Here is a 13843-nt window from a genome sequence, read left to right as displayed (position 1 = left end):
GTCTTGTTGTAGGAGGTTTACCACTTACTCTGAGTTAACTTACCAAGGTTTATCACTAAACCACGTACTTGGAATACCCTCTTGGAAACGAGCACTGTAACTTTAACCGAGCGTCACTTTTGGGAACACCCACTTTTCCAAGTTACCATGACCCGGATGTAGTTGTAGTAGAGATTAGCTCCAGAACGAGGCCCAATGCAATGAAGTAGGAGTTGCTGTGCGATCGAGCGATTTACAAGGCAGGACGGACTACAACATTAACTTGAATATGTTTGGTTACTATTTACAAACGCAGTAATATTATCGGATATTTGCGGTCGGTCGACTACAAATAGAGCACTGAGAGGACCGAGGACTGTGAGATGGCTTTGTCGGCTGTTTAGAATCCCGTAGTCCCGTAGAATGGGACGTATTTGAAGTTTTGTGTTTGTTTTTTGGCGCTCTGGGACAAGAGTGAGAGAGTTTCATATGGGCTGTTAGTCCAAAACAAATCCAATAACCCATGTTAGCTTGTCTGCTAACGTGTGTTAAGTTACATCTGATTGCAAAAACTTTGGGTTCGAGGAAGTTTTCCTTTTCAGTTGCATCCATCCTCCTGCGACGGATAAATTAACTTACCACATCGTAAGTAAAGTCTCTTTCTGAACTTCTTGTTGCCTTTATAGGGAGATAGAATAACTTAGATGGTTGTCTATATGTTCGCTAACAGTTGTAATGTAAATACATACGGTAGCGTAAAAGGAGAAAATAATGTTTGGTATTTGATGTTTAGTTATGCGTTAGCTGTCTTTAATAGCTAACATAAAGGCCAGCGGCGCATCGCAAGCGCTGGCCAGCTGTTTGTTTATGCAGCGATTACTACGAGATTTTTTCTGCACCAGAGTGGGCTGATCTGATTGATGAAAAATGTGGTTTCTTTTTATCCTTCGCAAATTGTTAACCAGATAGCGCGCCAGACAGAAATTTGTTAATCAAGCTTACCGAATTTGTTGTGTATAGCAGATGTCAGCATAGGCTACCAATAATTAACGCTATAGATAGGACAGTAACCAAGACCTCAATCTTTCCATGTCTTGTCACCATGTTAAAATTGCATCGTAGGCCTACAGTTTCATGTGGACTTGGCCTTGTTATTTGTTATTGTCAACTTTTTTTATTATTATTGTAGGCCTTTGTATTTAATAGCTCGCTTGCGTTAGGACATAATATCGGCAGTGCAAACTGGGGTGTTAATTGGTTAGAGGTCAGAGTTGATGTAGCCTGATCAATCTCGGTGTAGATTAGGAAAATAGGAATGTGGATAAGCGGCGATGCACCCGTTTAGATCACAGGCAGTGTTAACCACAACGATGAGCTGGAATTTAGTAATCTGACGAAACATTACATTGCATTTATGTGTTATTCATGCACTTTGGCTGCGTCTTTTAGGCATTTTTTTGTGTCATGATGATTTTTAACGCAGGGAATAACAATCCAGTTAAAACATGCTGTGAGAAACTGGATTACCATAATTACCATTTTGTACATTTGTGTTAAAATGTCTGCATCGTGTCATACATTTCTTTCTTGCGTGTAGTATTTTCAGTCTATTATCCTACTCATGAAATACTGTTCTTGACAACTAAAGTGTCTAATGTGACATTACACCAATGTTCTGTGGCAATATAGATTCTAGGAAAAACTAGATGAGTAGCTAAAAGGAAGAATAAGCTGGGTCACACTAATCGTTAATGTGGTTGGGAAAACGAACTGTAATGTTTCAGGTGAGAGACCACAAAGACAAGTTCAGTGTACTCTTTGGCGTTTACCTGAAAATAATAATTTAATAAGGTGTTGTAGTGAACAGGTGAGTTTTAGTTTGGGTGGTTTCTAAAACTTACTTCGACCAAGCATCAGCATCTTCTTGCATGGATGAATTTACTGCGTGAGCTCTACAACCCAGACAAAGTATAGCCTGGTCTATTAATTTATGTACTGTCAATATCTAATGATTGTACACATTGTATGTGCATCAACATTGTCCATTATTGTTTTAGAATGTAGTGTGTGTGTGTGTGTGTGTCTGTGTGTGTCTATGTGTGTGTGTGTGTGTATTAGTGAGCCTGAGGAGAATGAATGGACTTACCTGCCACACTTGAGCATAGTTGTCTGAGCACATGACTAATTACTTGTTTAAATAGTCTCTGAGCCATTTAGTTACCAGCCAGGGGTGTGTTTCCCAAAACCATAGACTAATTTGTTAGCAACTTAGTTGGTTGGCAATGGGAAATTGCATTGCAACCAACAAAGTTGCTATCTTATTAGTTAGCTACTATGGTTTTGGGAAATGCACCCCAATCAGGGAAGCATTGGAAGTCATTCCATGAAGACGTGACCATTTAGTATCATAACAAGCCAAATTCTTTGATCATATAGCTTAACATTTTGTGTGAGAAGGGAGAATCTGCTTGGTGAAATGTGATCTATGAGGATAGCTTTATAGCTTCATTGTGTTGATGCCACGTCATAATTACACTGATTGCTTTGCAAATATACATTAGCCCAAATTTCCTTCATGTCTCTCCTATGTGATACTTTCAGCTAATCATTAGGAAGTTCTAGCAAAGTGATCAGGGCACTGAAAGAGAACCACAAGGCTCACATTGTGTGTAACCGCAGAGCAAGTCACATCATAGTTTGTAGTAAATATGACTCAGCAAGGTAGGCATTTGTAAAGATGCTGTAGGCAAGAAACACTTGGACAGAATGGCTCCAGTAATACTTGAGTCATGGTGGTTTATTGCAAAACCATATCATGATCATCTTAAGAGCCATCAAGTGGAAAATACTGGTGGAATAATCACATGTCCACGTGGACGCTTTAAGGACTTTTGTGTTCATTAATATTTTCCAATAATGCTACAGAAATATATATTCAGAGATGACATTGTAATGTGTTGTTTGTGTTTGTCCCCAAAATTAATTCACACACTTTTGCCATTAACACATATATGAGATGGAATGATTAGTGGTTTTATATACATCGCATACTTCTCACTTCGCCTTGCACCTTATCATAAACCACCGTTGTGTAGACTCAAACTCTTATTCTCACAAGATAACCTTAAATGGAAGTTTAAGGGTTCTTTTTTTATGGTGGGTATGACTTTGAATGCCCCCTTATATATTAGGCTGTTACTTGCATTAGTGGTCTTGTAGTTAGTGGAACTGTCAGTCTGTTATTCCCTAGTGTTGTAAAGCCTCGAGGGCGTCAAGGTTTTTAAATTACGTGCTGTAAGGATGATTGGGTGTGCCAACAGTTTTTCATTGTGTGTGTGTGTGTGTGTGTGTGTACCTTTCAGTCTAGTGCAGTCATATGGTTTTGGCCTTGTTTCTGAATAGCACCATTTGCTTTCTTTCATTTCTTACAATCCTTTTTTTTTTACTTGTTCCCGTTTCTTACCCTTTCTGTAGTTGTGAAGTCAAGTATTGTGTTGTGGATATTTTGTAGGTTATATAGATAATAAGTTGATTTTGAAGTTTTCAAATGAGCTAGACCTAATTTAAGAAATTTGTAGTATTGTGCAAATACTATAAGTGTACTTTTACAGTAATTTCTATAACATGATCAATGAAAGAATCATTTTAAATAGTAAGTTAACCCATATGTGAGCTCATGTATTTTCCTCTTCTGGTGCATACAATCACTCTCCTCATGTCCAGTTTATCCCGATTCAAGAAGTCTCTTCTCTCAATAACCTCTCCCAGGCTCAACATGACATGAACCTTGTTACCGTGAACACAAGCTAACAAAGGCCAAAAACACAACTGTAAATTAATAATTGAAAGCATGAGCGCACATCAGACACAGAAGAGCAGACCTCTGGTGTTTTTTCTCTCGTTAGCTCTCAGTTCATCTGAACAGGCTTATTAAAACAGTTAAGTGCTAAACAAGTAGCTGCCTTTGGGGTTGTTTTGGGCTGTTTTTGGGGCTTTGTGCTGCAATTGTGGGAATGATTTGCTGTTTTTAATATCTTCCTGCCCCGACAGGAGAGCAGGCCCCTGATGGATTTGTGGCTGCTGTTTGCCCAGTGAGTCACCCCGAGCTTTATGGTCCGCCTAATCGCCCAGCGGAGTCTCTCTCTGACGTGCTCTGTGACGCCACCTGCCACGCTTTTTGTCCGGCCATCGTGTCAGTCTTCGCTCCGATTAGATTCTTATCACCCTATTTATACTGCTGGGCGCAGCTTCTCAACTCCCTGCGCCCTACACCCTCCACTATGAAACAGGCTAAGTGTATTGTGGTAGGGGTGGTGGTTAGGGAGTGTGTGGGTGGGTGGCACGGTGGGCGAGTGGGGACAGTGACCACGAGGAGGTGATGATTGCGTTTGCGTCTCTCGTTTTCAGTCTTCATGTGCCCGACCTTCTATGCTGCGGTCTCTGGGAAGGTTCCCTGTAGTGGTCCTGTCAGCATAAGAAGACACATAGATTTAATTTTAGAGTGATTTAATTTTAGAGTGTATGTGGGTTTTTTTTCTGCTGCAGGATTGTGCAGTGTTCGTAAATGTTTAAAATGAGGATGTCTGTGTGTGTGTGTGTGTGTGTGTGTTCATTCGTTCTTTGTCTGTGTGTATGTGAGTGTATGTGTGCGTGTATACCTGCGGTTTTCTTAGTGTGACAGGCAGTTTTCTTAGTGTGTTTGTCAAATGGCATCAAGCACCTGGTGTCTGTGTGAACTGAAGGCGTCAAACGGTGTGTGTGTGTGTGTGTGTGTGTGTGTGTGTGTGTGTGTGTGTGTGTGTGTGTGTGTGTGTGTGTGTGTGTGTGTGTGTGTGTGTGTGTGTGTGTGTGTGTGTGTGTGTGTGTGTGTGTGTGTGTGTGTGTGTGTGTGTGTGTGTGTGTGTGTGTGTGTGTGTGTGTGTGTGTGTGTCAGGGGAGCGGTGTCAGCCCTGAGCAGCGTTAATGTTTAATGGGAGAGCTGAATGTGCGTCAGCAGGCTCTCTCCTTGGAGGGGGGGTCCTCATGCGAAGCGAGGCTACCACAGCCTCAGCAGCAGCTTCAAAGCCACACACTGCTCACAACAGCTACCCTGAACCCTGGATCCTCTTCTCCCCATTCTAACTACTTTAAGACAGTTGCTTTCGCGAACAACTCAGTGTTGTTCAATACAAACACCTGGGCTTTCATGGTGGGTAGAGTTTTATGCCTTGTTTTCTGAATTTACCACTGGCTTGAGCTCACCGCAGAGGAGGACATAATTACTGGCTGAAGCTGAGTGGCTAATTTTTGTGGATAACCCAAAGTTGACACAATTTTACTCTATCAGCTAGCGGGCGGGTAAACTGCTGAGCCATGTGTGTCTGTGGCAAATTTAGTGTAAATGAAATGTATTTCGCACAGTGGTGGTATTTTTCCTGAAAATCCGATTTTGTTAATTGTTTGCCTCAGAATTACTGTACTGTCTTATTTGCAGGCCACTGCCACCCTTAGTTGTGCTATTTCACTTTTGTTTCTCTTTCACCCCCCCCCCCCCTCACCTTTTGATTCCCTGAGAATGATTCCAAATGCTCCTCTGATGCTCCAAGACAACACTGTCTTGTCTTGTTTTCGGAATGAAGGACAGACCACTACAGTTAACGCGTAAATCGTTCTGGCCTGGGTGCGATAGTGGATGGATGACACAACAGGCGGCCTCTTTGCCATCTGATATGATGCCGGCCGGCGAGGTGTATCTCCCTCTGTGGGCACCATCCAGAATGCCTTTGAACTCCAGATAACGTGGAGGAGCTGAGGCTACACTACGCTAGGCTCATTTGAGATGTATTGCTCCCCTGGCCAGTGGCAAACGGTAGGCTGGTAATGGCCCCCAGTTTGTCAGTTCTGCAGGGGATGGAGAGCCAGGCTCGGCTCAGGTTTGGTTTGGTTCGGTCCTGTGCCGTGACGGGGAAGGAAAACCCTCAGCCTTCTCCTCTGCGGGCTCGGAAGATCTGAGTCGTGCGCCGCCAAAAAAGAACCAGGAAATGTCTCTTGCATAAGACTAAACAAATGACGGCAAACTGTACGAATCCGTTGGCATTCCCTCCTCCCGCCACTGGGTCTGTTCCTCAGCACATACCTCTCGGCTGAGAGAATTTACGGAGGACATGCTGGCTCTCTTTGCCCTGTTTCATTTCAGCATGACTTTCCTTCAGCCAGAATGAGGTGTAACTCCACAACCTCGCACATGGTTCTCCTACAGAAAAAAGTAAACTCTTTACAGACATTGGATATAGTAAAATGAGTGAGTGGGCCCTGCCTGTCTTTTTTGGTTGTCATTGTTGTCGTATTGTCAGCAGTTAACATAAGTGTTGGAAAAAGTTCTGCTCATGTGCCTCAGTTGAAAGCTTTTCGTAAATGGACACCATTTCTCCATTTATATTTGCTGAGAAGTGTGTCCATATATAAAAAAAAAAAATCAGAATTCCTGTGGGTTTTCCATATCAAGACAGAGCGCCATTGCTTGTACTTAGCATGCTGAAAAGGGCTGTGTGTGTGTATGTGTGTGTGTGTGTTTTCCACAATTATCAATGGACGCAGAGTTACTTGTGATTCTTCCTCAAAAGTAAACAGAGATCTCCGACTAGAGCTGACACACTCCTTTGATTATGTGGTATTTGAGCTCCCTCCCTCATCACTTACTGGCAGACGGCACCTTCAGAAGCCAGGCCTCTCCTGTTAGACAGAGTGAAGTGTGTGTGTGAGAGAGTGAGTGAGTGTGTGTGTGTGTGTGTGTGTGTGTGTGTGTGTGTGTGTGTGTGTGTGTGTGTGTGTGTGTGTGTGTGTGTGTGTGTGTGTGTGTGTGTGAGAGTGAGTGAAGGGGGAAAAAAGCAGAGGTGAAAGCTGTATTAGTCTCACAGATAGCCACACAATGAAGGCTGGCTCATAGTAAGGATGCATTCACGCTGAAACTGATTCAGACTACCCCCTCCCCACACACACACACACACACACACACTGCTGCAGTTGGAATGCTGGTCGCTCAAAATGTCATAAATTGGAGTCTACCCAGGAGCGGGAGCAGAAAGCAGGCTTTTATGTATTGAGTGATATTGTGCTTTCCGTGCGAGGTCCCGGGTAGCCGAGACGCTGTATTTATGAGACTTGTCAAACAGCTCCCTATTATTGTTAGCCCCCGCCGATATGAAAATAGTGCAGCAATAGTGTGCAGCCAGTGAAAAGGATTAAGAAGGTTGTGAGCACAAAGTTGCATTTTTGACTCACTGACCTCCATTTAAGTGTTTTTATTTGCGTGGGGAGCGCTCGAAAAGCCCATCTAAGCCTAATGGCACTGTATGTGCTTTTCAGGCAATAGTGAGGTGGTTTGGAGAGATTTAAACTGTAATTAGATGGAGCTTATTTAGCCCCCCCCCACGCACACCTTCCGAGACTGTTGCGTGCATGGCTAAGAAAAAGTGCTGTGTAGCAGTGTAGTAGCAGCTATGGATTTCTTTTCTTCTCCCGCCCCCTTCTGAGGCTAAGCTCTCGTCCTGGATGCCAAATGGATTCTTTTGAGCAGAGGCGTTTTTGTGTGTATTGAGCGAATGCTTTCACATTCCACATGGTTCCACTGTACATTCTTTCAGACAAAGAGATCAAGTTGTTTCAGGGCCTCTTCACTCCCTCCCTCCATCCCTCCCTCTCCACCTCGCTGTCCTCTGTCTTTCTTTATTTCTTTCTCTTTCTGCCCTTTCTTTCTTTCTTTCTTTCTTTCTTTCTTTCTTTCTTTCTTTCTTTCTTTTTCATTCGTTCTCTCCTTAGTTAGCCTGTCTGTGCCCCTCCTCTCTGTCTGCACTCTCTCCTTTGGTCCCTCTCCCCCCCCCCCCCCCCCCCCCCCTCCCTTTCCCCTCCGTGCTCCTCCTGACCCAAAGTCGAGGCGGCGTAGACGCAGCGTCGGTGACCTCCCGATCCCTCCCTGCCTCCCGTAAAACAAACAGCTTTAGCGATGGCTCGGCAAACAGGGCCCGAAGCCGAGCGTCTGAATCACGTCTGAGTCACCGCAGCCAAGCGGCCCTGCGAGGGAGGCCTGAACGCCCCAGCTTGGAACTGGGGTGTGGAGATGAGGAGGAAGGGGAGGGGGGGGTTTGGACTGAACTGGCTGGGCCTCTGTGTTGGTTTAAGCGAGAGCCTCCCACAGTTGGTATTGCTTCATAGGGGGATGAAATGGACTAAGCAGGGCTCGTTTCTGAGAAGTTGTCACAAAGTGATTTCAAACGAGCCTTTAAAAAAAAAAGAGAGAGAGAGTGGGCTAAGGGATGTTTGGGAGAAGGGGTTGGTGTTAGGAGGGAGGAGGGGGTGAAAAAACAACAAACTTTGCACGAGGCTTTGATGCCTGGTGGTGGTTGTCGAATCATCCGAAAGAAACGTTTCTTCTATCCCCACCCCCCCACCCGCCCCAATCCCTCCCTCCCACCTCCCCACAAATGACCCTAATTTGCTCCAGAGCGAAGCTTCAAAAGCAAACCGTGCAGCTTAGCCCATAAAGACCCCCATACGTGTCAAACCAGTTAACGCGCCTCGAAGGTTACAATTTTGCTTGGCTTGGCCCCCAACTGTTTCCCAACCAGGCAATGAACTTCACTCCTATTACTGTTATTGGTGTGTAATTACTTAGTAATGTGTTTCTCATCCAATTCGCTGTTGACACTGCTGTTTGCGTAGGAATGTGCCGCTCTGCAGTAACTTGTTAGAATGTCCGTGCGGTTACTACTTACGTCGTCTTTATGGGGCACTGTAAACAACAGTAACGTCCCAGCTTTTCTCTGTGTAACTGTGTTTTATATACATGTGTATAGTGGGGGGACGATGGAGAATGACATGCTTAGCAGTTTTTTGTTTTTTCCTTTCCTTCTTTTTCTGTTCAGTGCATGGTAATGATGTATGGTTAAGAAAAGGATTGCTGTAGGAGCACAAAGAGTACTGTGTACAAAGGAATAGGCTATTGGGTTGAGGTTCACTGATTTGATTTGTTTGTAGGTGGCCATCACCATAGCTAACAAGTATTTAACAGCCAACGATACACGCACACACGCACGTACGCACACACACACACACACACGCACTTCTACAGCTGTGCATCTGTTGCACTGAACTGTACTGCATGACCAGGTGACCGTAACAAATGGTAAGTTATCAGTTTATTAGTGTTTTAATTTGTTCCTCTTTTCCATGCTTCTACAGGGTTTCTTGAGTATTTCTTTGACTTTTTTTCTCAAAATCTAATGTATAGGTCTTTTTAAACCTTCTGTGATTGCTATTTTTGCATACAGTGGTGGGTCACCCCGCAAACATAGACTCTCACTCCTGAACATCACCTAAGCAAGGCTTTTGTGCCTGATTCTTGTCTTTCGCATACTGTCCTGGTCTCATGTAGGATGAGTGTAGGCTATATCTACTGTTGTTTTCGTCCCCACCTACCCCGTATGGATCTCATGTGGTTGTAGTATAGTCGGCTCATTCTCTCCCACCAGGATTTGCTTGTGATGTCAGGTGAATGGGAAATAGGTGGCAAGTTACACATGCATGCCTGAGAATACCAGGGCCTTTTCTTTCTTTCTTTCTTTCTTTCTTTCTTTCTTTCTTTCTCTCCCTCCCTCCTTCATTTTATATTATTACTTTCTCTCTTTTTCTCCTTTCATTCAACCTTTCTTTCTGTTTCTCTTGTTTATGCCCCCCCCACCCCTCGTCTCTCGCTCTCTATCTGTCCTTGTCTCCTCCCTGTTGTCACTCTTCTCACTCCCACACAGTAGCCCTACTTGTCTCTCAAGTACCCAGAGTAGTAGAACATGCCTTTGGTTGCAGCCTGTCCTTTTGGACTCTGAGCAGCAGAGAGCACCGAGTGGCATTTTTCGGATCAGCAACCACGTTGGTTGGAGTTGAAACCAGCCCCTGAGCATTATTATCTGGCCTTTACATGTTGCAGCAAAAGCACAGGTTGACAAATGCAGTGTGTGCTTCCTGTGGCTCCAGAGAGGACCTGACTAAGGTCCTGAGAGGAACACTAGCGCCAAGACTTACTTTGGAGCACATGTGTGATGGATGAAATGAGGACAGGCTAGATTGTAAGGCACTTCAAAGGTGCCATGTGGAGTTTTTTTTTTTTTTACATTCAAAAATGATCTAGAAATGGCAACAGAATGTGAAGAAAGAGCCGTTTTGACAATGTAAGTTCAGTTAGCGCCGAGCGCCAGGCTCTCTCTCTTGTAATACCACATTGTACCACGTGTAGCGCTGTATTAATACAATGCAAGCACAGCTGTGTGCCATTCTGCTCGTTTCAAGTCGATATAAAAGTGATTTTAGCTTCCACCTTTTTCCTAAAAATGCCAGCCTATGTGCAGAGTGGCTACACAAAATAAGGGGCAGGAATTTCGGTGCCTGAGCACACGTTTTGGTACAACTAAAGCACTCATCTTCATGTGCTTTTTGATAGCAATGACAACTAACAGGAAACTGGTTTGCCCACTGTAAGACAAAAATGGAAGTTTGTCACTACACTAGTGCACAGCAGGCTTGTGCAAAATTCCAGAATTTAATTTAAACTGGCTCTTAAATTCCAATTCAATTCTTGAATTTCACTTGCATTTCAATTGAGGTAACAAACAGGAAGCAGAATTGCAATTCGATTTGTGCACAAACCTGGTGCACAGAGCCAATTCTACAGAATTTCACATAGCTGTTTTAAAAGCTGAACAAATTGATGGAGAGGACATGACACATTTTCTGCAAGAATGTTGCAGGTGCAGCTTCGCTGTGTCTGACCTTGAATAATTTAATTTGAAATCTTTAGTTCACCAACAGCCCCAGTGTGAGCGAAGTAGAGCGACAGAAAATGCACTTGGTGAACTTGTGCTAAAGATTGCAATTGTAAATCCAATATAACTTCAGTCAGAGCAGCCTCGTACTGCACCGCGCAAGGATGACCCAGCAGGGCTTTTTCATCTTATTGTTTTTAAAGACCCTGATCCTCAGAGTAAAAGAATGGGCCACATGTTTGAGTTTGTTGAAGGCTAACTGGCTCTTCACCCCCCCCCCCCCCACACACACACACACTCTCTCTCTCTCTCTCTCTCTCTCTCTCTCCACTCCTATCCAGGCAGTGGGACGGGCAGCAAAGCCCCCTGTGTGGAGTGAGACGTGGGCTTGTGCTCCGCAACGTAAACATCCGCTGAATGTTTGGCCTAAAATAGACAAGCAATCAAACTCCTCCAGTAACCCCCCCCCCCCGCCCCCAACAACAACAAAAAAAGAAAAATGAAAGAATGAAAAAAACACCCATCACCACGTGGTTGTGGCAAATTCAAATGTGAAATGAATAATTGTAGATGCTGCAGATTTGCTCCCAGGGGTTTGCTGTTGCTCTTGTAGCACTTGAAAGGAGAGCAGGGCAGAGTCAGTGGGTTCAGCCCAGTTCCCATGCAGTGTGACTGCTGCTGCTGTAATGTCAGGTCCCTCTCCTGTACCTGTCTGTCTGAATATAAATTAGTTATTAATGTAACTCTAAGGCGGGGATCACATTGGCCAGCGGCAAGCGTAACGCAACGCTCCGACCATGATAAGTTCTATCTCGTTCCTATGGTAACACAAACGGTTTGCTGTAACTGACAATTGAATACGCTTGCGTTGCGCTTTGCAAGTTGAGCCAAGTTCAACGCTCAGCTTGTTCAACGCTAGCGTTATGCTAACGCTGCCACCGCTCCGCTGCCGAGCCATAGAGAACAATAGGAAACCTGCTGCTTGCCGCTGGTCAGTGTGATCCCCGCCTAAGAGTCTTCAGCAGGGGGTAGAGAGGACCAGGCTGTTAGGGATCCAACATGCTGCCCAGGTTTGTTCCTTTTCAAGGAGGAAGATGGGCACCAATGCCATTAATTACTAAGTCTTCCTTTGAGAAGAAGCTTCTAGAAGAAACCATTCCAAAGGCCACACTTTCTGTGAAGGGAAGTGAGACTGTAAGCTGTAGGCATTCCCATTAAAACAGTTGATGCAATATCTTTTTCAAACCAGTGTGTTGCATAATAAGCTCATATTAACCATCATGAGGTTCATATACAGCTCTACCGCCTATAAACTGCAAGGGCCTTCATGCATGTCCAAAGTCAAAGGAATTCAGTGATGGAGCATTAACCTTACCCGTCTGTGTGTTTGAAGGTGTGTGAGTGCTGTGATGCGTGACGTTTGCTTCCCTTGGCAATTGGTGTTCTAAGACATGCGCCAGTAACTTGTAACATCTTGGGAAAGCAACACACAAGCCCACGTACACATATACATACACATATACAGACACACACACTAACACACACACACACACACACACACACACACACACACACACACATTTCCACTGTAGCCCATGCCCAGTTTAACTGTATCAAGGTTTGCGGAAGAAAATCACTTTCACAAAAACCACACCGCTTTTGGGAAAGTGCGACAAAGCAAATAAAGCAAAGCCTTCTAAGTGAGTCACTCTAAGGAGTCATGCACTTGGGGAGGCACCATGTAGGTAGCATCATATACACACACACACACACACATATGCACACAGACAGACACACACACACTTTTCATGTGGTCTGTTGATATGGATCACTGACCTTATGGAGAATGTGGTCAGGGCGACCGGCTTCTCCGGGCGGCCGCTGGATGCCTCCCACTGCCTGATCCCCTCTCAGCGAACTTCTTCATCCTGGAGCCATCAGTGATGTTTAACCCAATGCCGGGGTGAATTTTCAACATCGCTGTTTAATTGCCTTGTGGTAGAACTTGTTTGCAATGCCCATTCAGCAGTTTGGTGGAGTATTGGGAAGTAGTTGAAATGTTATTGTACAAATCAAGTAAAGGTCTAACGTTTTTTTTTCCCCCTCCGCCCATTCTAATTTCAGTTTGGTGACGGAGAGGCTGTGAGAGCATTGCAAATCTGTGTGGTTTCACTCTGTATCCATTAGATGAGTCTATACCATGACATGGCTGTTGATCTCTGTTATTAGGTAAATTTCCGACAACAGCCTACTCAGCCAGGGTCAAGGCCGCCTGAAAAATCTCTCCAAACGGAGTTACTGGCCTAGAGCTGTGAGCAATGCAGCAGGATGTCGTGTGGTGCTCAGTGCCGATCTCACGGTCACCTTTTAAGGGGCAAAGTAGGCCCTGTCTCTTGAGTGCTTTGCCTGCACTAGTGATAAAAGGAGGAGTATCCTAGATTTCCAATGACAATATGTACTGCACTAGAAGTCTTTAAAACCTTTCTGCAGAGGTTATTTTTTTCTGTAGATGATGATAGAGATGCTTCTTTGGAGCCATACTGTATGTAAACAAGTTACCCTTTTTAATATCTGACCCAACAATGCCTCTACTTTTCCAGTTTGCATGGAGTTTCATGGTCAGGCTCCATTGGATTGGATATTTTATCTTTCACAAGCAATCTTTCCTAGAAGAACAGCATGTTCTTGCATCTGTTTCTGTATATGTTAATATGAGTGGGTGTGTGTTCTGTGCACTCGTGGATCCGAGGCAATCTAGTTTTGAATGCTGTGACTGTAAATCTCACACCCAAAGCTGCTAAAAAGAACACCAGCTACAAAATAGCACATTGCATAATATAGGCTTTATCAAGGCACCCAAAGTGCTTTACAGTGAAGGGGGGAATGAGTTGCCTAAGCTCTTGGGTTGGAGAAGATGTAGGTAGTAGTAGTAGTAGTAGTTTCCTCATTGAGACTGAGTTGAGGGTCTGTGTGGTAGAGGTTCGGTGCACTTGACCTTATAAATTCATTGTGCATAAGGCTAGCAAGAATGCTAGCCTGTCTGTTTTTTTCTGAATCTGAACACGTAAAATAGA

The 13843-nt window shown here is 44.3% G+C and overlaps 1 protein-coding gene across 2 annotated transcripts in view; it reads left to right on the top strand.

Moving 5' to 3' along the window:
- The first annotated feature begins 207 nt into the window (after nt 1–207).
- Nucleotides 208–13843, top strand: part of frs2a (fibroblast growth factor receptor substrate 2a) — a 47033-nt gene continuing 33397 nt past the window's right edge. For both annotated transcript variants that reach the window (XM_076296808.1, XM_076296807.1), the window contains exon 1: nt 208–624. The gene's annotated coding sequence lies outside the window, so the exon portion shown is untranslated. The remainder of the gene's footprint in view (nt 625–13843) is intronic.

The sequence above is a fragment of the Alosa pseudoharengus genome, unplaced genomic scaffold (assembly GCF_046254945.1).
Source record: "Alosa pseudoharengus isolate Yale_2024_CS ecotype anadromous, Long Island Sound unplaced genomic scaffold, YU_APseudo_1.1 YU_APseudo_1.1_scf_20, whole genome shotgun sequence".
Lineage (NCBI taxonomy): Eukaryota > Metazoa > Chordata > Actinopteri > Clupeiformes > Clupeidae > Alosa > Alosa pseudoharengus.
The sequence above is the reverse complement of the archived record's forward strand: the minus strand, read 5'-3'. Positions and strand labels throughout refer to the sequence as shown.